This window comes from Natator depressus, chromosome 5 (genome assembly GCF_965152275.1).
Source record: "Natator depressus isolate rNatDep1 chromosome 5, rNatDep2.hap1, whole genome shotgun sequence".
NCBI classification, from domain to species: Eukaryota; Metazoa; Chordata; order Testudines; family Cheloniidae; genus Natator; species Natator depressus.
This window is the reverse complement of record NC_134238.1, coordinates 115,116,355-115,139,329: the sequence shown is the minus strand read 5'-3', so window position 1 is coordinate 115,139,329 and position 22,975 is coordinate 115,116,355. Positions and strand designations below refer to the sequence as shown.

The window sequence follows — 22,975 nt, the reverse complement described above, 5'->3', positions numbered from 1 at the left end:
TCCAAAGCTGCTACGTGGCTTGTACTTCATGCTTGCTTCAGAGTCAGAGAGAGCTGACATCTGTATCCTGAGACCAATTTTATCCTCTTTGTAGTTCACCATTCAGAAAAATGTGTTCCTGAAATCTGAGTCTCTGCATGATAGCAACTAAAGATGTTACTCTTACTCTGCTCAAACATATTAAACTTTTCCGCAATAGTGTTCCTAATCTATATTTCTAAACTCTGTACAGATTATCATGTTTCCCATATGACCTTCATTATTCTGTTTGCACAGAGATGTAAGTGAAAAATGGTACTACACTCACAAGATATGTGGCAGCCTGGAGAAGCAATTGAACCCAAAGGAATTATCCACATGAGTAAAGAATTTGTAGAATCCCACCTAGAGGGACAACAAATGGACTGTAAGACAGACTTTCCAAGTGTCACTCATCTCTCAGGATTCTTACACATTTGGCAGCCCTGTCACACCAGTCCACAGAATTACCCTTTGGCTGTGAGGAAAGTGCCCTAGGCTGGGTTCAAGGAAACCATTGTTTCTGTCATCGCCTCTTCTACAAACTGGGGTTTTTATATTTCTGTACATTTCACAACCCTGATTACTGACCAGAGCTTCTCATCTCTACCCCAGGAAGCAGACAACTAACCACCTTCTTCCATGCTGTACAAATAAGGTGACTAATAGATTGCACAAGATCTCTTCATGAAGAGCTGGGAATAGAACACTTGTGTGAAATCCTGGCCCCACTAAGGTCACTGGCAAAATTCCCATTGACTTCAGTGGGGTTGAGATTGGCCCTTGGATTTCACTTACCCTTGCCTTTTGCCCCTTTCCACCTTGTAAAAGGGCCAGTGTGATGTAAAGGGGCCCTAAAAGCTCTAGTTCCCCACCCAGAGAGGATCGCCTTGGTGCAGGCATGGTGGAAAGCAGCAATAAGGCTGCTTCCTGAGGACCCCCTTAGGAGCCCCTTTAGAGGAGATGTGTGCAAACACGAGTCCCAGCAGTCTGAACTCTCGGGGAAAGGAATAAAAATCCCGGAGCAGAAGGAACTTGTATCATTTATGCTGCTTGGAATTTGGAGAGGGCAATATTTGTAAGTAGAGCAAGGGATCCCTGTGCTGCTTGGCTGGGGTTAGCTCTGGAGGACATAGAAAACTTGTGTATCACAACAGTTTCTATTACTTTCTGGGAACCAAAGACTGTAATTCATATGTGTGTGTATTTTTACCTGATTTAACCTTGTAAATTACTCTGTGTTTTCTTAGTTAATAAATCTTTAGTTCATTTATTATAGGATGGCATACAAGCGCTGTCTTTGGTGTGAAATCTGAGGTACAACTGACCTGGGGTAACTGACTGGTCCTTTGGAACTGGGAGTAATCTGAATATTGCTGTGATTCTTAGTGTAAGGGACCATCTATCACAAAGGTAAGTTTGGCAAGATAGACCAGCGTACCCAAGGGGACTGTCGGTGACTCCATTCTAAGGCTGTTATAGCACTTGAGGAGTTCACACTTGATGCTTGGTTGGTGAAATCTAAGTACAGAACTCACAATCAGGTTGGGGTTTGTGCCCTGGTTTGTAACAGTCTGCCCTGAGGTTGGCACTCACATTTGTGAGCCGCTGCAGGCAGCGTGACAGAGGCATTGCATTGCACCCCAGCATTGAGTTGTGTGTCTGAATTGACTATTTGAGCAATACCAGAAAAGGAAAAAGGCATACACCTGGCCCCTGTCCTATTACTACCACCCCACTAGGCAATTGCTAGAGCTGAACCCACACAGGTAGACATGACACAAAGGTGCTTCTCAGCTTGAGAGAAGGAATATCATTGTCTGTATGAACTCTGCCGGTACTGCGGGAAAAGAGGCTGTTTTGCCACCAGCTGTCCCCTCAAGTCTTGTTCTACGGCTCCTCCAGGAAGATGGGTGTGTTCAACCTCATTATAGAGGATAAAGCTGGACAGAACAACTGCATCGTAACTGCCACCAGCAAATGGCCAATTCTATCTCCATATCAAACTCCAGTTTCAGGCCCTGTCTTCAGGTCCTGTTGAAGTGAGCTTCACCCAGTTTCTGCTGAGATTCCAGAGCCTCTAGTAATTTTATGGACTGGATTTGCTAAACTGCTGGTACAAAGGAAACTCACCCTCGATCTGATGGAGGCAATCTGTGGCAGCCTGCTGTCCCTGGGTCCAGTCATCTGAGACTTCATCCCTCCAAGCTGTAAGCTAAGACCACCAAGAAACCTTGCTGTTTAACCTCATTTTGATTCATCCTACTTCTCAATTATGTTTGGCATCCCCTGGCTCTCCATCCATGATCTGAGAATTTCCTGGAGGGCCCAGGAAGTGTGAGTCAAGTCTGATTGTGTCTATTCCAATTTAGTTCAAGGATGCTATATGCAATCTGGGCAAGGCCACCATTTTCTGAACGTGGCAGGCTCCAAGTGAGGGTCAGTCACCAATTTCTGAAAAATAGAAGGAAATTGCAGTCATATTAGATTAAAAAAAATGCTGATGCCATGCACCCCTCGTGGGCCTTATGCCTGCATCATAGAGCTCCAGCAAGGTGCCAACATTTTCTTGGGGCAAATTTATTCTTTATCAGAACCTGATCTCAGAGCCCAACAAAAATACCTTGATGAAAATCTAGCAAATATTTTACCTATCCTTCTACATTTCCCGCCGCCTATTCCTCCCTTTCTCCTCCCCTCCCCCCACCTCCAGGGCCACACTCCTCTTTGTCTAGAAAAACGGAATGGTAATTTGTGCCTTTGCATAAATTATCAAGCTCTGAACAATATCGCTATCAAGAATCAATATCCCTTGCCATTGATAAATGAACTACTGGAGAGAGTCAGCTAGGCTAAAATTTTCATTAAGCTCTACCTACATGGTGACTATATCAGTCCATGTCCAAGAGGGCAATTCGTGGAAAACAGACTTTTGTACTCAGTATGGATATTTCGAGTACCTTGTTATGTCTTTTGGACTCTGAAATGTCCCCACCACATTCCAGCATTTGGTTAATATCTTCAGGAATGTTCTGGACCAGTTTATAATCTACCTAGATGACTTTCTTCTTTTTCCAGAGAACCAAAGCCTGCATGAATAGCATGTCCAGTTAATACTTGAATGTCTCTGAGCAAACAGTCTGTATGGGAAACCTGAGAAATGTAAATCTGACCACACCTCTGTGGACTTTTTGGGTTATATCATCTCTCCCAGTAGCCTTCAAGCTCCAGATACTCTGTACCAATGAAAGACATCCAGTATTCAATGTTTTCTTGTTGAAGGGATAATGTGGATAACTCCACCCCACATCATGGTTCAGGAGCAGGATTCTAAGCTCCTCTGTGGATGACTCATGTCCCTGGTGGACTGGGGAAGATGTGGCCTAGCTGACCATTCATTGGGACCATCCAGTAACATTTGTGCATCTGACCTCATTTGGAAATTACACTGATTGTACCCAGACAAGCTTAGTCTGCCCAACATCAGTTCATGGCTTGGAACTCTCCCTGGCCTGATATTTGTGACAGACTCCACAGGCCTTAGGCTGCTTCAGCCTTCCTCTGACTCCTGCCTTGTTCCTAGTCCTGCTTGAGCCATACTCTTGTTTTGTTCCAAACCTGTTCTTGACTCCATCACTGACCTTTTGGCTCCAGTTCCTGGCAAGGCTGCCGCTGTATCACTACTAGGCATGACTGCCACTGCTCCAACCACTAGGACTGCCCCTTCATGTCTCGTTTTCTGACAGTGTTGAGCAAGGACTTCATGTAGGACCTTGTCCCAAACCATGGATAATGGGGGAAAATGGGAGTTTGCTATTGACTTCAATGGGATCTGGATTGAGCTGTTACATAGAAAGACAAGGTGGGTTTATTGGCCCAACTTCTGGTGGTGAAAGACAGAAGCTTTCAAGCTACAAAGAGCTCTTGTTCAAGCTGGTGTAGCTCTAAAGCTTGTCTTGCTTACCACCAGAAATTGGTGCAATAAAATGTATTCCCTCACCCACCTTGTCTTTCCAATAATCTGGAACCAACATGGCTACAACAACACTGTTATATGGAAACATTTATGACCGCTCAGATAAACTGTTATGGCAAAAGGCCCCAATCTGCAAAGAGTTATGCATGTATGTAACTTCACTCAGTTGAGTAGTCCCATTTTGAAGTAAATGGGACTACTCACAAAAATCATATTTTTTTTTTTTAATCCACATATGTCTTTACTGGGTCAGAACCCTTTTGTGCATGAAAGTATAAATAAATAAATGAGCACTTATGTTTTGGAAGGATTAAAAAAAACATACTGTTTGAGAAGCTGTCAATTGCATATGCACACAATGTGGAGAAAATCTAGCCTTTGCCTTTTGATTTGCGCTTTCTGGCAGGCACTTATAGGGCTAACACAACATAACAGTCCCACCCTCGCCAATGATTGCTTGATGGTTTTTGTAATGGAACAGCAGCACAATTACCCTAAAAATGTTAAATGTAATTTGATTTAATTTAAAGAAATGTCACTACCCAATTATATAACTGAAGGTCAGATGTCATCAGAAAAAATGGAAAATTCATTTACCTAAACATAAATCAATTTGAACAAGCACAAATCTTCAATATTTTACTCTTGATTAGATTGCTGTGTTTGAGCCTACTACATGCTCAAATGTTGTTAGCAAAATAAAAAGGCAAACAATAACCCCTTTTCATCTCTTTAATCCTGACCAATTTAATTTAGTAAACATAATTTACTAAGAATTATGAATGTCTTTAGGGTTTTTAAAAAGAGAAGTGTGGGGGGGGGGGGCAGGGGAAGGAAAAGCCATGTTCTGGTCTGATGCAATCTCACAGAATTCAGTGGAGCTGTATATAGGTGCAACTACGTGCAGCATTTGGCACAGTTAACAAAATGAAATAGTCAAAACCGAATTCTTGTCATTATTCCTAACATTTTTTACCCATGAGATTAGCATTTGTACAAAGGCGAGCTGTATTTCATTATCCTCATTTTACAGCTGAGGAAGTGAGGTAAAACATTTTGAAATGTGAGGAGAGCAGGATGTTCTTGCAGTAAAGTCACTGAACTGTGATTCGGAATAGTTGCGTTCGATTCAGAGCTCTTCCACGGGCTTCCTTTTTGACCTTGGACAAGTCTCTTAATCTCGCTGTGCTGCAAAATGAGGTTGATGATAATACTTCCTCTCTCTGTCTTGTCTGTTTAGATTGTAATCTCTTCATATGTGTTTCTGTCCCTGGCAGATTAGAATTCTGATCTTGTTTGAGGCCTCTGGGTGCTACCAGTAAAAATCAAGTTGCTTCGGCTTATGCTGTGAGTGTGCGGCAGGAATTATTATAAAGCCCAGGTCTCCTATCAACAGGTCAGCTAGTCTGTCCCGTGCACCACATTGCCTTTTATGAGTTCTTCTAGTTTCTGAATAGCACTTAGCCAGCACTTTATTTTTGGCACGTTATGGTTGTTACTAAATGCAGTTACTGTATTCACTCAATGCCTGATGAAAGCATGAATTAGTTCAGACGATGCATTTATCACTGACATATTGAGAAGCAAAGATCCTAATGTATTCATCAGCACACATTTTTGTTGTGAGTCTGGAAATGGCTAAATACCATTTACAGTGAGTAAGTAGTCAACAACTGCCCACAGATACCACACACAGTAATCAGTTACTTTTCCTACTCTGTATAAAGAGGGAAACTGGTCAACATGGCCATTGGCAAATGCTGAATGGAGATTAGTGTATGATAATGTGTGTTTGTGGAAAGTTATCAGGAGAGATGAACAAAATGTACAAATGTTTACTTAAGAGCAAAATCAGATTCCAGCAGTATGGAATGTGGTATGATTTCAGAAGGCTTTGGATCAGGCTCTACGTGAATGTCTTTTACTGGTCTGGAATCTGTGATCCACAGTCCAAGATTTAGCCTTTTTTATTTCTGTCAATCCTGTGAAGACAAAAGAATGAGAAAAACCTACTTTGATGATCATAGTGTCTGGTTTAAAACTGTGTTGCAGTTATCTAGGAAAGCATACGGGAAAGCATCTTCGAAGAAGTGGATAGAATAATGTTGAGTAGAACTGACTGTTACCTAAAAACTTTATGACAAAGTGGCAGGTAACCCAAGGAAAGGTGAGGTAGGGTGATATGTATTCTGCAGCTGAAAATAGTCACTGTACATGTGTGGGGGAGAGCTGGAGGTTTGCTATATTCTTAAATTTTAAATTTTTTTATTTAAAAAAAATTAGCATACAGGGACTATTTCCAATTATTGTTCTGTTTTTGCTGTGAGGCCAGTTAACAGCAGCTTGCTCATTCTTGTTCTGCTTTTCGGCACTGCACTTCTCAATCTCACACCCCTCATTTGAGCAGCAGCTTGTTGGATTTTGTGCTGCCTGCTGTTTTGGCTGATGAGAGTGTGTCTGGTGTTGTGTTGATACTCGCACTGTTCAACCATGACAGTAGCAGTGCTCCTCATTCCACGAAAGCCTGGCTAGCAGTGTGAAATTTTAAAAGGTTGACTGTAGCTAGCTCTGTAGTGTGCATGTGTCAATATAAACAAGAGTCGAGAGTCTTTCCTTTCATGCAATCATACAGGTACAGATAAGGGGAGAGAAGGATCTACAAAATAGGAAATACAGTACTATTCTGTCAAAACCAGGAGAGCTTGAACAAAAGGCAGTAGGCAGTGAATGGGATGTCATGGATTGGAGATTTTGGGGGGGGGGGTAAATAAGAGGCAATGTTCATCCAAATTCTATCAATTCTACCTTATTTAAAACACTAGTACATACAGCACAGTACTAGAGGTAGGTGGACAACTGTTTTCTTGTCCAGTGAGAGTCAGATTTTGAACAGATATTCCAAATTGGAGAAATGGGGTGGGGATGTAAAGGAAGCCAGTTTTAAGAGGGGAAAATGAGAACTTCATATTCAAACATTAAGTAAATGGAGAGGGGATATCTGAAAGGGACTGTGAAGGAGGGAAAGAGTTTGGGTGCTATAGATTAGTAGGGCTGGCTGGCAAACAACAATTCAATTTTGTTAAAAACTTTGAGGTTTTGAAATTTCTTCTTGGTCCAGTGTGGAATGAAAACAAGAACTTTCAATATATTGAGGGGAGAAAACGAGAGAACCCCCATCCATGCCGGAATAGCCAATAGCCTATTGATTAGAGCAAGAACTTGAACATAAGTTTTCCCAGATCCCAGTTGAGCACCCTAACTCCTTTCTTGTATCCTGGACCTGAGGAACCTTCCTGATCAAATTTGATCAAACCCATTATATTTTCATAAACCATTTATGTTTTCGCAAAATGGCATTTTTCTATTGGAAGACGTTTTGTCAAAAAAAAAATCCACCAGCTTTATATGCTAGGCTCATAAGTACACAAAGGCAATAACTGAAATCTGGGGGAGTGAATGGAGTCACTCAGAGGGTGAGTCTAAAGGAGGGAAAGAGCCAAGGACAGAATCCGAATGAATGTAATGTAGTAAATCCTACCTTAACTTACAACCCTTCAACCTGACTGTCTTCATTGGGTCTGTAGGTGTGTGGGAGGTGGCAGAATTCTGTGCTGTATGCAATACAGTATCAGGCCTTGTGTTATCAGCCACTTAAGCATGCAGATATTGTATTATATTAATTTTTATCACTGAAGGGCTGATATTGTACCTTACATGATATGAATTCAAAACAGAAATTGATTTTCATCTACAAGGGGAATAAACTATCCCTGAATCTAGTTAATTGATACTGTACTTGTCCAATCACATAGAAACATTTCTTCCTAGGTTATTTAATGCATTATTTACTTTTAAAAAATCCTTGCACAGTTATTCACTTTTCAGCCATTTCCACAAAGTTTTTCTCCTTAGTCATGCACCAAAAAGTAAAAGCCAAATGAGATGCCCCCCAGCACATTTAGATTGTGAAGAGAGAATGATGCATTTTTAGTGTTATGAATTTTTTCAGTTTTTTTTTAAGAAATTTTAATCGGAATGTTCATATTGGCCAAATGTATTTGCAGTAATTGCTTTTGCGCTAATCAAATGCATCAACTTTGCTTTTGTGCTTTTGAAGGCTACATGTGAGTGATATGATAGAAATGCTGAGAACAAAGAATGCTGTGCATTAGAAACAAAAGCTTGTGCTCTCTTCATGAGTGGCCATGTTGCTGAAGAGAGAGGTGACATGAAAGTGTTCATGTGTGAAAAGCCATGAGTGAAACATTGAGCCAGCATACATAAAAAGTGCCTTCTTGGTGTGTTATATTCATGGTCTTCTGAACGACTGATTTGTAGAAGAACTCTTTCCAATATGCATGCATATTTATCAAAGCTCTAAATTCGGAACCATCCATCTAAATTCTATCCTCTTTGGTTTGGAATGCTCTTATGGGTACAATAAAATGGCTCCAGTAATGGCAACAGAGGAAAAAAGAGGAGAAAAAATGTATAAAAAATCAGCTCAAGTGTTGATAGTGATGAGACCACTGGAAAAACTGATTTCCTCCTGCAAGATTTTTCTGTTGCTTCACAATGGCATAATCATTGTATTTTTTCTAGAAGCATCTGATTAATTAAAGTACTGCTTATCCTCACAAGTGGAGAAATTTACCATATTATTCTACATACAAAAATCACACCTTATCTTCTTACCTGGCCACCAGTTCATTGTTTACACTGCATCTTTTATGTACATTGAAACACACAAAAAACCCTGTTCCGTTTAACAAGAGTTAAAGTCATTGACAGAGAATATCCACTAATGAAAACTCTAAAATAACAAGGAAATGGCCAGTGAAGGCAAAATCTGTTTTCTGTAATCCACCTATATTAACTACTTCCTCAACATTCCTACTGCTCCATGCAGCAGTCACAACATATCAGACCCACAGCCTCACACTCCACAAACATGCAATCTTAACCACAACTGTGTATTTGTGTAAGTGTGCAAGTGGAACAATCTGTATAGTGGGGGGTACTGAGAGCCATTGAACCAAACTGTAAACCGTGTATTTAGTGGAATCCACTTCAAGCCAGGGGGTGTGGCAGCACCCCAAATACCCTTAGTTCCAGTACCTATGTTAGTGTGATGCCATAGGTGTGCTATGCTGTAAAGGTGTGTAGAATAATAGGAATATACAATAGGTGGATTACATAACATTGATTTTGCCTTTACGGGGTATTTCCTTGTCATTTCAATTTGTATTAATAGATATTTCCCTTCCGTAACCTTAAGTCGTAGTTTAAAAAGAATGGGTTGTTTGATTTGACATACACACATGTAGCAGTCTATAATGTTTTGTCTCTAATATATTCAAAAAATATTATTATAGGGTGAATAATATGTAATTAGAGAATATCCTAATGAATATGAACAAGGGCAGAAAAGTTTGAGGTTTGGATGTACAATCTTATATGTTGGAACTGGTTTTGTTCAAATGCTCCAAAAAAAATTCACTTTAAGGCCTAGATCAAGCAAGTATATCACAGCCTGGCAGGTGAAAGGTGTAAGCAAATGATAACTGGGTACTAGAATAGAAATGCTTATGCAACTTCAAGTGTACTAAGCATGTCTGCTACCATGCACTTTGTGGGTGTCTGTTTCTACTTAGAATCATAGAATATCAGGGTTGGAAGGGACCTCAGGAGGTCATCTAGTCCAACCCCCTGCTCAAAGCAGGACCAATCCCCAACTAAATCATCCCAGCCAGGGCTTTGTCAAGCCTGACCTTAAAAATATCTAAGGAAGGAGATTCCACCACCTCCCTAGGTAACGCATTCCAGTTTCACCACCCTCCTAGTGAAAAAGTTTTTCCTAATATCCAACCTAAACCTCCCCCATTGCAACTTGAGACCATAACTCCTTGTTCTGTCATCAGCTACCACTGAGAACAGTCTAGATTCATCCTCTTTGGAACCCCCTTTCAAGTAGTTGAAAGCAGCTATCAAATCCCCCCTCATTCTTCTCTTCCGCAGACTAAACAATCCCAGTTCCCTCAGCCTCTCCTCATAAGTCATGTGTTCCAGTCCCCTAATCATTTTTGTTGCCCTCTGCTGGACGTTTTCCAATTTTTCCACATCCTTCTTGTAGTGTGGGGCCCAAAACTGGACACAGTACTCCAGATAAGGCCTCACCAATGTCGAATAGAGGGGAACGATCACATCCCTCGATCTGCTGGCAATGCCCCTACTTATACATCCCAAAATGCCATTGGCCTTCTTGGCAACAAGGGCACACTGTTGACTCATATCCAGCTTCTCGTCCACTGTAACCCCTAGGTCCTTTTCTGCAGAACTGCTGCCTAGCCATTCGGTCCCTAGTCTGTAGCGGTGCATGGGATTCTTCCATCCTAAGTGCAGGACTCTGCACTTGTCCTTGTTGAACCTCATCAGATTTCTTTTGGCCCAATCCTCTAATTTGTCTAGGTCCCTCTGTATCCTATCCCTACCCTCCAGCTTATCTACCTCTCCTCCCAGTTTAGTGTCGTCTGCAAACTTGCTGAGGGTGCAATCCACACCATCCTCCAGATCATTTATGAAGATATTGAACAAAACCGGCCCGAGGACCGACCCTTGGGGCACTCCACTTGATACCGTCTGCCAACTAGACATGGAGCCATTGATCACTACCCGTTGAGTCCGACAATCTAGCCAACTTTCTATCCACCTTACAGTCCATTCATCCAGCCCATACTCTTTTAACTTGCTGGCAAGAATACTGTGGGAGACCGTGTCAAAAGCTTTGCTAAAGTCAAGGAACAACATGTCCACCGCTTTCCCCTCATCCACAGAGCCAGTTATCTCATCATAGAAGGCAATTAGATTCGTCAGGCATGACTTGCCCTTGGTGAATCCATGCTGACTGTTCCTGATCACTTTCCTCTTCTCTAAGTGCTTCAGAATTGATTCTTTGAGGACCTGCTCCATGATTTTTCCAGGGACTGAGGTGAGGCTGACTGGCCTGTAGTTCCCAGGAACCTCCTTCTTCCCTTTTTTAAAGATGGGCACTACATTAGCCTTTTTCCAGGCATCCGGGACTTCCCCCGATCACCATGAGTTTTCAAAGATAATGGTCAATGGCTCTGCAATCACATCCGCCAACTCCTTTAGCACTCTCGGATGCAGCGCATCTGGCACCATGGACTTGTGCTCGTCCAGCTTTTCTAAATAGTCCTGAACCACTTCTTTCTCCACAGAGGGCTGGTCACCTCCTCCCCATGCTGTGCTGCCCAGTGCAGTAGTCTGGGAGCGGACCTTGTTCGTGAAGACAGAAGCAAAAAAAGCATTGAGTAGATTAGCTTTTTTCACATCCTCTGTCACTAGGTTGCCTTACTTTAACATCACTGGAATACTAAGAACTAATGGAACAGCTGGGAGTATCAATGAATGCAACTGCATAGTGTACACATAAGTAGTGGGGCAAAGAAGGCAAAGGATAGGGGCATGGTAAGGAACTAGAAGTGAGGGAAAAGCTAAAGGGCTTAGCCTCAGTTCTCAAGATTTCTTTGTTTCCTAAGTGGTAATCCTTTGGAGATTGTGTCAAGATGTAGAACTCTGCTCCCTGGACTATAAGCACATCTCCTGACTGAAGCAGTGTAATGAAAACAAAATTCACTTTGCTTATGGTAAGATCAAAGAGACTTTAGACTCCCTTGAATTGCTTGGATCAATGTTAAAAGCTAAAAGTTGTAAAATATGTTAGATGTGTATATAACATTGCAGTGACACGAGGCTGCGTTCATCATGTAGCAGTAAAATTTAAAAAAAAAAACAATTTTACCCAGTCATTTGCTCCTACAAACATTAATTTATATGTATCTGAATGATGCAAATAATTAACAACAGTGTAGGCTCAGATGCAAGTTTTTAGAAATGCTTCTTTATTTTCATATTGATCTTTCTGCCTCTTTAACACTGTGGCTGTATGCTGCTTCTCTGTTTGAAACATGCTGCACCTTGATGTCAACCTGCATGATAAAAGTCTTGCCTAATGAGCTCTTTAGAAGTGAAAATGAAGCAGTTACCTGAGAGTTGTCTTTGCTCAAGGGCCTTATTTTTACAAGGCAGTTTAGAAACAGATTCTGTGGCAGAATCCCTCAGCTATATGTGGGCTTTGTAACTTACTAAGAGGAGAAAAAATGCACTCCCAACAGTTGTTCCAAAAATCCCTGTGTAGGTGGTACTTGTTCTAGTGCACACCAGTAATGTTTAAACCTTGGAAGCAAGCAGTTTAAGGAAGCTATATCCATGTTCTAAACACCTGTCAAGCACAATTATACTAACTAGAATGGTGGTGTGCTCCGTTGCAGACAGCACTTTGCTCAAGCTATCTGCTCAACTTTGGCTCCAGTCTTCACCCTAGTACTGTCTCTGAATGTGATTATAACACAGTTCGTAACACTTCTGAACATGGGCACAATTGTGATACAACTTAAGTAATCCTGTTTGAAAGCTGTTTCCAAAAATTTTTTTTCTCTTTTTTGGGTGGCAAGGGGTGTACTGGGGGCAGGACCACTTAAAAATAAATAAATCCTTCTCCTTATCTGGTCCCCATATCCATAGTATCTGAATCCAAAGGGCAGGGAGGCTGTGGACATGTTGTTCCTTTTTTTTTTTTTCCTGGTGAACAATGCATACACTGGGAACACATAGGGTGACCGGACAGCAAGTGTGAAAAATCAGGACAGGGGGAGGAGGGGAGGGAAATAATAGGCACCTATATAAGAAAAAGCCCTGAATATCAGGACGGTCCCTATAAAATTGGGACATCTGGTCACACTAGGAACATGGGACCAAATTTGGAGGTAATATAAGGAGGTAACAGGTAAAGAGTAATCTGCTATAAGTTAATGTAAGTTGTAATAACTTCTTGTGTTTTGGGGGGCAGAAAGGTATGGTGTATTGAAAACTCTGTGAAAATTGTAGTCTGTCACTTTAAATTTCAGGGGTGGGATTCCTGATCCTGCTTGCAGGCTATGAGACTCTGTAGGGAAGTGAGTGATTTGGGCCTAGCAACAGCTATCAGACTTCAGAGAGTCAGAATGGAGTGAGTTGTGCCTCTCTGTTTTTGGCAGCAGCCTGCTTTTGTCTCTCTCTTTTGTGGTTCTTGTTTGTCGCTCTGAATTCTAAGATATAAAGGAATGCTTCAACATTCTTTCAGGAATATATGTTTTTAATCTAACTTCTCTTGTATATGCCATGAATATAGCAAATGGCAGCGTTGTAGCAGGAGGGTATAAAATAAGAATAGTTAAGCAACCTCCCATTTTATCTTACAAGCTCTTGTTGGTGGGTTTTTTTCTGATACCACCTTTCTTGCTGCCCCACCAGCAAGTGTGCACCAACTCAAGCTCTTACAATGACTTAGCCCTGGTCTACACTACAAGTTTAGGTTGAATTTAGCAGCATTAGATCAATTTAACCCTGCACCTGTCCACACAACGAAGCCATTTTTGTCGACTTAATGGGCTCTTAAAATTGATTTCTGTACTCCTCCCTGACGAGGGGATTAGCGCTGAAATCGACATCACCAGGTCGAATTTGGGGTAGTGTGGATGCAATTCGATGGTATTGGCCTCCGGGAGCTATCCCAGAGTGCTCCATTGTGACCGCTCTGGACAGCACTCTCAACTCGGATGCACTGCCCAGGTAGATAGGAAAAGCCCCGTGAACTTTTGAATTTCATTTCCTGTTTGGCCAGTGTGGCAAGCTGATCAGCACAGGTGACCATGCAGATCTCATCAGCAGAGGTGACCACGCAGTCCCAGAATTGGAAAAGAGCATGGACCGAACGGGAGGTACTGGATCTGATTGCTGTATGGGGAGAAGAATCCGTGCTATCAGAACTCCGTTCCAAAAGACAAAATGCCAACATGTTTGAAAAAAATCTCCAAGGGCATGAAGGACAGAGGCTATAACAGGGACCCGCAGCAGTGCCATGTGAAACTTAAGGAGCTAAGGCAAGCCTACCAAAAAACCAGAGAGGCAAACGTCCGCTCGGGGTCAGACCCCCAGACATGCAATTTCTATGATGAGCTGCATTCAGTTCTAGGGGGTGCCCCTACAACTACCCCACCCCTGTTCGTGGACTCCTGCAAGGGAGTCTTATGCAACAGGGATAAGGATTTTGGGGACGAGGAAGATGAGGAGGAGGAGGAGGAGGTTGAAGATCGCGCACACCAGGCAAGCAGAGAAACCATTCTCCCCGACAGCCAGGAACTGTTGATCACCCTGGAGACAGTACCCTCCCAACCCGGGCTCCCAGACCTTGAAGGCGGAGAAAGCACCTCTGGTGGGTGTACCTTTGTAAATATAATACACGGTTTGAAAGCAAGCGTGTTTAATGATTAATTTGCCCTGAAGATTTGGGACGCATTCGCAGCCAGTACAGGTTCTGGAAAAGTCTGTTAACATGTCTGGGGATGGGGCAGAAATCCTCCAGGGACATCTCAGTGAAGCTCTCCTGGAGGTACTCCCAAAGCCTTTGCAAAAGGTTTCTGGGGAGGACAGACTTATTGCGTCCTCCATGGTAGGACACTTTACCACGGCAGGCCAGTAGCATGTAGTCTGGAATCATTGCATAAGAAAGCATGGCAGTGTGTGGTCCCGGTGTTTGCTGGCATTTAAGCAACATCCGTTCTTTATCTCTCTGTGTTAGCCTCAGGAGAGTGATATCATTCATGGTCACTCGGTTGAAATAGGAGAATTTTATTAAGGGGATATTTAGAGGTGGCCGTTCCTGCTGGGCTGTTTGCCTGTGGCTGAAAAGAAATCATCCCCGCTGCTAGCCACACGGTGCGGAGAGGAGAGAAGCGATCATCCCAGAGAATTGGGTGTATGGGGGGTTTAGTTGGGTTTGTGTTGCACGTTAACCCGAAAACATCAGCCCCTCCTTTTAAATGGCCAATGTGTCTTTTTAAATACTACTCTCTGTTTTTTCATCCTGCAGCTGCAAATGTTTCAACGCTGCCACTACCATCTCCATCCCAGAGGCTAGCGCAGATAAGAAAGTGGGGAAAAAAAAAACACACTCACGATGAAATGTTCTCTGAGCTCATGCAGTCCTCCTGCACTGAAAGAGCCCAGCAGAATGCATGGAGGCAGACAATGGCAGAGTCCAGGAAAGCGCAAAATGAACACGAGGACAGATGGCTGGAACAACAGGAGAGGTGGCGGCAGCGTGATGAGAGGAGGCAGGATGCAATGCTGAGGCTACTGGAGGATCAAAGTGATATGCTCCGGCGTATGGTTGAGGTGCAGGAAAGGCACAGACTGCCACTGCAGCCCCTGTGTAAGCAGTCGCCCTCCTCCCCAAGTTCCATAGCCTCCTCACCCAGATGCCCAAGAACGCAGGGGGGAGGGGCTCTCTGTGCACCCAACCACTCCACCCCAGAGGACTGCCCAAGCAACAGAAAGCTGTCATTCAATAAGTTTTAAAGTGCAGTGTGGCCTTGTCCTCCTCTGCTCCCTCACCACACCCGGTGCTTGCCTCCTCCCCCACCCCTCCCGGGCTACCTTGGCAGTTATCCCCCTATTTGTGTGACGAATTAATAAAGAATGCATGAATTTGAAACAACAATGACTTTATTGCCACTGCAAGTGGTGATCGAAGGTGGAAGGGGAGGGCAGTTGGTTTACAGGGAAGTAGAGTAAACCAAGGGGGCAGGTTTTCATCTGGGAGAAGCAAACAGAACTTTCACACCGTAGCCTAGCCATTCCTGAAACTGGTTTTCAAAGCTTCTCTGATGTGCAGTGCACCCTGCTGTGCTCTTCTAACCACCCTGGTGTCTAGTTGCCCATAATCAGCGGCCAGGCAATTTGCCTCAACCTCCCACCCTGTCATAAATATCTTCCCCCTTACTCTCACAGATATTGTGGAGCACACGGCAAGCAGTAATAACAATGGGAATATTGGTTTTGCTGAGGTCTAACCGAGTCAGTAAACTGCACCAGCGTGCTTTTAAACACCCAAATGCACATTCTACCACCATTGTGCACTTGCTCAGCCTATAGCTGAACAGCTCCTGACTACTGTCCAGGGTGCCTATGTATGGCTTCATGAGCCATGGCATTAAGGGATAGGCTGGGTCCCCAAGGATAACTATAGGCATTTCAACATCCCCAATGGTTATTTTCTGGTCTGGAAAGTAAGTCCCTTGCTGCAACTCTTCAGACAGACCACAGTTCCTGAAGATGCGAGTGTCATGTACCTTTCCCAGCCATCCCACGTTGATGCTGGTGAAACACCATTGAAGAGTACTCCTTTCGGTTTATGTACTGGCTGGCTTGGTGCTCCGATCCCAAGATAGGGATATTTCCATCTATTTCCCCACCACAGTTAGGGAATCCTATTGCAGCAAAGCCATTCACTATGACCTGCACATTTCCCAGGTCACTACCCTTGATAGCAGCAGGTCAGTGATTGCGTTGGCTACTTGGATCACAGCAGTCCCCACAGTAGATTTGCCCACTCCAAACTGATTCCTTGTTGACCGGTAGCTGTCTGGCATTGCAAGCTTCCAGAGGGCTATCGCCACTCACTTCTGAATTGTGAGGGCTGCTCTCACCTTGGTATTCTTGCACTTCAGGGCAGGGGAAAACAAGTCACAAAGTTCCAAGAAAGTGCCCTTAGGCATTCGAAAGTTTTGCAGCCACTGAGAATCATCCCAGACCCGCAACATTATGCGGTTCCACCAATATGTGCTTGTTTCCTGGGCCCAGAATTGGCATTCTACGGCATGAACCTGCCCCATTATCACCATGATGTCCAAATTGCCAGGGCCCATGCTTTGAGATAAGTCTGTGTCCATGTCCTTGTCACTATTGTCACCGGGCTGCTGTCGCCTCCTCGCCTGCTTATGTAGGTTCTGGTTCTGCATATACTGCATGATAATGCAAGAGGTCTTTACAATGTTCATAACTGATGCGGTGATCTGAGCGGGCTCCATGCTTGCCATGGTATGGCGTCTGCAGGAGAGCAGAGTTGCAGGGGAAGCGGTGGTTGGATGACCAGTTTTGAAGACCTACCGCGCCGTCTGCTGCCAGGACACAACAGCTGAGCGGGCTGCACGCTTACCGTGGTATGGTGAGACAACAGCAGGAGAGCAGAGTTACAGCGGAAGTGGCAGATCACGATGGTCATATAGAGGACCTGCGAGACCACCAGGAGAGCAGAGTGGCAGTGGAAGCGGTGGTTTGATGATGACTGTTATCAGTCCTACTGCACCGTCTGCTGAAAGCAGTATGGTACCCACATGGAAAAAAGGCGTGAAATGATTGTCTGCCATTGCTTTCACGGAGGGAGGGGTGACTGACAACATGTACCCAAAACCACCCATGACAATGTTTTTGCCCCATCAGGTATTGGGAGCTTAACCCAAAATTCCAATGGGCAGCAGAGACTGCGGGAACTGTGGGATAGCTGCTCACTGTGCAGTGTTCCGAAAGTCGACGCTAGCCTCGGTACTGTGGACGCACTCCGCCGACTTAATGTGCTTAGTGGGCACACACACAATCGACTGTATAAAATCGTTTTCTAAAAAATCGACTTCTATAAATTCAACCTAATTTCGTAGTGTAGACATACCCTTAATGACATGTAATTTTCACCATTGTTTACATTGTTTCTGAAACTGGACCATATTTTGTTTTGATGCTATGGGCTTACAGAAAAGGAGCTAAATAAAAACAGACTGAGTCACTTCAGTCAGTGGGAGCAGGAAATGCTCAGCATCCTGGAAAGTCAGGTTGGTTGTTTAGGTTCCCCAATGTGACTATCAGTGCCTCACTTCAGGCACTCAGATTTGAAATTTTAGCCAGAATGAATACATTTTCCCCCATTAAATTGCTCATAGGAGTCTCTCACACCTAAGGAGAGAGCACCAGGAAGAATGATGAAAATGAATGGTCTCTTTACAGTTTTGCTTCAAAAGAAAAAAAGAGGTCCACAAAACATGAAAAATAACATGAAATAGCAAATTCTCTGACATCAACTTAATTCTATGACAGTCTATGGAAAACAGAAGCAATGTGTGTCAATGGTAGTGGCGCTGGGTTTACCTACCGCTTAATGAGAGAAGCATTTCTGAGTATATGTGAAAAATTCCTGAAGAATTAAATGTCCTTGCTCAAATACACACCTGCTTTAATAAGTACTATAACATTTTTAAAGGAGTATTCACAAACTGTATTATATGTTGGGGTGGAGGGAGGGAGAGTTAAGCGGAGATTAGATGGCTTCTTGGTGTTGTATCTGATACAAGAAGAGAAGCTGGTCTATGAATAAGAATATTCAGAGGTACAATAGTAAATATTACAGTGGTTTGGGAGGGGATATAATTTCTCACGCTTCAGAATGTACGCAAACGTCTAACTATTGGAAATTGGGAGGAAACTCCAAGAGTAGGCTAGCTAATAATCACCTGCTACTGAGTTTCTTGTAGCACCCGAAATCTGCTGATGCTTGCCATTGTCAGAGATAGGATACTGGACTAGATAGACTCTGATACAGTATGATGATTTCTGTGTTCTGTTAAATCATTGGGTTCTCCCTCTATTATCAATTTTTTTTCCCGCAATTGCTGAGCAACACCTAAGGGAAACGACGAATAATCTGGGGGGAAAGGTTTACAGATATAACTAACTCAAAAAGGAAATTATTATGCAGAAGTTTGAAATTCATTCACATTTGTGTGTGGGTGTCTTAAATAAAATTACTTACACAAACCCATTTTAAGAGGATGCCAGCTGACTGGTCGCCTAATGTTTGTGGTAAAATGATAGGTTTTAAAATCCTTGTCTAAGACCACTGGGACACGAGAATGTGTCAGAAACCACTGCCGCTTTGCACTGTGATTTGAACTACAATGTTAATTAAAACTTGTTTTTGCTTTGAAAAAGTGTCTTGAGATAATTAAACACATTGCATTTGATAACTATGAAGTGCTGCTACACAACTGTGTGCCCACATAAATGCGGAGAGAGGGTAGGTGCGTGGGTGTCCACATTAAGTTGGACTTAGACATATCTTATAATCAGTGAAATAGAAATACAAATGTAACTTGTCCCTTTGCATGTTGGAGAGGTGGAAAATACTTGGTATAATTAAACCTGTAGCTCAGAATGTAAATGAAACTACTGGTCATTGCAGATTCCAAAGAATGTGTCAAGACAATCTGCCTACTCTAACACTGGTCACAAATCTCTAAGAGCCTCGTAGCTCAAATGCTGCTAATGACTAGCTTGAGTACTTTCAGAAGTACTTTGCCACTCCATGCCTCCAAGTGAGCTCCATTACCAAATTAGTTTTTTTCCTCCATAGCCTTTTTTCTCTCTTCTAGATACATTAGACAACTTTTCATAGTTTCAAGGGCATTTCAGGCAGAAAGTGCATAATAAAATTAATTGCAGAACTCTCTAGGTACCTGTCCAAGTCCTGAAGAGAGCAGCCTATGAAATTGGCATTGTGTAGTCAAATAAAGCTTTGCAGGCAGCAGGAGCCTTGGCTATACCACAGCTTCCAGCTAAATAGGGACAATCTGCTGTTAATGGAATGTCTGTCCGCAGATCTACATGATTATCTGAGCCACTGATCCCGTAGGCACTACTATGTATTATGATGTCAGCTGCTAATCTAATTTAGTTAAATGTCTTTTTTTGGGCCAGATGAAATAAAAACTCGATTAGGCTTTGAAACCATAAATCAGCAAGAGCCTTGAAGAAAACCACTGAGGTTTTTTTATATATTTTATTTTTCCCCATAGATTCCTAGGCCAGAAGAGACCGCTGTGATCATTTAGTCTTGACCTCCTATATAACCCAGGCCATAGAACTTCTCCCAATTAACACACCTTTTAGAAAAACATCCAGTCTTGATTTAAAAATTGTCTGTGGTGGAGAATCCATCATGACCCTTGGTAAATTGTACCAGTAGTTAATACTCTCACTGTTAAAATTTTACACTTATTTCTAGTTTGAATAATTTGTCTAGCTTCAGTTCCAGTCATTGGATCATGTGATACTTTTCTCTACTTGACTGAAGAGCCCACTGTTAAATATTTATTCCTTGTGTAGGTATTTATAAACTGGATCAAGTCATCCCTTTACCTTTTCTTTGCTTCTTTAGCTTAACAATGTGTAAGTTTAACAAGCTAAAACTTCTATTTTAATTTTTATACATATATTTTATGTATATAGAAAGAGGAAGAAGATACAGTTATTAGATGTTGACTGTCCTCCAGATCATATTTTGCTTTAGATGTAACCATCCAGTTAATTACTGCTATTTCTAGGGTTGGTTGCAGAGTCCATTTTGAGTGATTTGACCCAAACTGGCCTAACTCTGTTCTGACTGAACTCAGTGAGAGCTGAGTTAAACTGATGTTGAATGCTTTGGGAGAACCTATCATTAAAGTTCAATTAAACCAGCCACTCTTCAAATGTGGCAATATTCATGGTGACCAAATCTGAAGAAACTGATGAATCAGACTTTCAGTGAGGGCTTGTAAATTGCTTTTAGAATAATTTCTATCACTCTCCTGAAGGGATTAAACTCTAAAATCTGTAGGTTCCCCACAAAGGGCAGACACAACTAGTACCGATTAGTGTAGTATTTAACTTGTGCTCAGTCCTGCATTATCTCTGGAGGACTCATGCACTCTGGGAATTCAACAGGAGCATGACTTCTATAGGAGATGCCAGGGGAATCAGTCACCTCCATGTGATCAGTGGAATTTGGCTGTGGACTCCTTGAGACTCAGCAGGATTTAGTATGCTCTGCCTCTTCTTGGACCATGAGGTTTCAAAATCTTCTGTATATATGAGCAATAAATAGAAACTAATCAAATCTGACCTTGCACATTTTTCTGCAACCATTCACCCTTTTCTATGCAGTTGCTCCATATTTTGAACACTACGCAATGTCCTTAGAAACTGTATTTCTAATAATATATCTGCATTGGTCTGGGCGAGTGGAACCAGTATAAGGAGACCTCTTGACTTAATTGTGCATGAGACTTCTGAAACCTTCAGTTACATGCCAACCAAATAACTTTAGCTCCAACTAAATGCAATTCCCTCCTCAAATATTTGCCATCACTAAACTTTTACTTTTTCAGGTAATTATATTGAAACAGTATATGTGTTCATACGTGTTGACTAGTGGTCAATTCTATTGTTGGTGGAACAATTTACTTTTCAAATATTTAAAATATTGACCACTTTCAAAATATTGAATTTGTGGACAACTCCTATTTATTCTGAGCTTATTGTAATTAATAATATAGTACCATATGCCAATAAAATTGAGGCTAACAGTTGAAACGCATACAATTTTTACACCCTACTTTTTAGTCAGAAAATATTCCTAAAACAAACATCTGTTGAAGTTTGTCAGTTGAATAGAAAACAGATTCATATCAGAGTATTTTGAAGTGCCTTTGTGTAACTACAGACTTAGTGTCAAGGAAGCCAATTTACATGGTTTCCTCTTCAGAGTTTCAAAATGATTGCCTCAAACTTTTTCTTTCATAAAGTTGAAAATTATTCAATTTGGCCTTTAATAACTAGATGTTACTATAATATTCCCTATACGTAAGGAATTCTGCAAATGCTGCAGTACGCTATTTAGCTTTTAAAGACAATTTGAAAAGTTCTGTAGGGTAAATGCTCAAGCTACTTTCTTAAACAATTATTCTTAGTATCATTATGAAATACGTGACACAGCGCAAGACTTGAGATGAAACTGCAAAAACCTAAGCTTTCTTAAGTGTATTAGCGCTCTAGATTCGGAATTCTTCAAAGTTCCAGGGTGTCGTGTTGTGTTCTGGCCTTTTGGTTTGGGCCTATTTCTAATTTCCATGTAACTTGGTTTGTCAGATGTTGGAAGTGTTCGGGAGAGATGTTGTTTGAATGCAAGGAGAAGCTACTTTTACAGTAACATGAATTGTTAAGAATTCTAGGAAGCATTGAAAATGAAGTGAGTTTTTGTTGTTTTTTAGGTAGGAAAGCTGATTTAAAAGTCTGGAGCTAAAGGATTGCTTCAGCAATACCCCAGGAGAGAGAAACGTTGACTGAGATGGATGTTGGAAGATCTGACCTAGGGCTGCAACCCCCATCTGTCCATTCCAGTCAGGGCCAGATAAACTCTCCTGTGGGCCCAGGGCTATTAGATTTTGTGGGGCCCCTGTATACAAGTCTCTTTCCTAATTTAAAACAAAATGATCAGAATTATGACATCGAGGCTATTAACGCTATACTAAACTTGCCTTTTAATTAACATAAAGCCGTTCTATGGTTACATTTCAGTCTTAAAACATAGAATATAGTTAAGTTAATTCAAAATAGCCTACTTCTGACCTTAGAACAGCTGTTCTACTAGTTTCTTTCTGGGAAGGAGTTTGGGTGCAGGAGGGGGCTCCAGGCTGGGGCAGAGTGTTGGGGTGCAGAAGAGAGTGAGGGACGCGCATTCTAGGAGGGAGTTTGGTGCAGGAGGGGATTCAGACCTGGAGCAGGGGTTTTGGGTGCAGGAGGGGGTGTGAGGTGGAGGCTCCAGCCAGGAGGCACTTACCACAGGTGGCTCCCGGCTGGCAACTCAGCAGGGCTTAGGTATGCCTGCCATAGCCCCATGCCGCTCCTGGAAGTGGCCAGCTGCTGGCATGTCTCTGCGTGCCCTTGAGGGGAGTGGGAGAGCGTGTCTCCATGCACTGCCTGCACCCGCAAGTGCCACCCCTGCAGCTCCCATTGGCATGCAGCGCTGCCTCCCACATACCAGGGACGCGCAGAGACGTGCCAGCAGCTGGCCGCTTCTGGGAGTGGTGTGAGGCCATGACATGCAGGCAGCCTGCCTGAGCCCCACTGCACCGCTGGACTTTTAGCGGCTCGGAGGCTGGCAGAGGCTCCAGGATCGACCAGTCGAGCACAATGGACAGGTTGGTGACCGCT

General features: G+C 42.6%; 1 protein-coding gene across 4 annotated transcripts in view; it reads left to right on the top strand.

The window, feature by feature from the left end:
- The window catches only part of LINGO2 (leucine rich repeat and Ig domain containing 2), a 777,598-nt gene that overhangs the window by 155,160 nt on the left and 599,463 nt on the right, over positions 1-22,975 (top strand). For 2 of the 4 annotated variants that reach the window (XR_012639614.1, XR_012639615.1), the window contains exon 2: positions 14,985-15,896. The exons of the other annotated variants lie outside the window; for them this stretch is intronic. The gene's annotated coding sequence lies outside the window, so the exon portion shown is untranslated. Of the gene's footprint in view, positions 1-14,984; positions 15,897-22,975 lie in introns of those variants that run through there. 4 annotated transcript variants of the gene reach the window in all.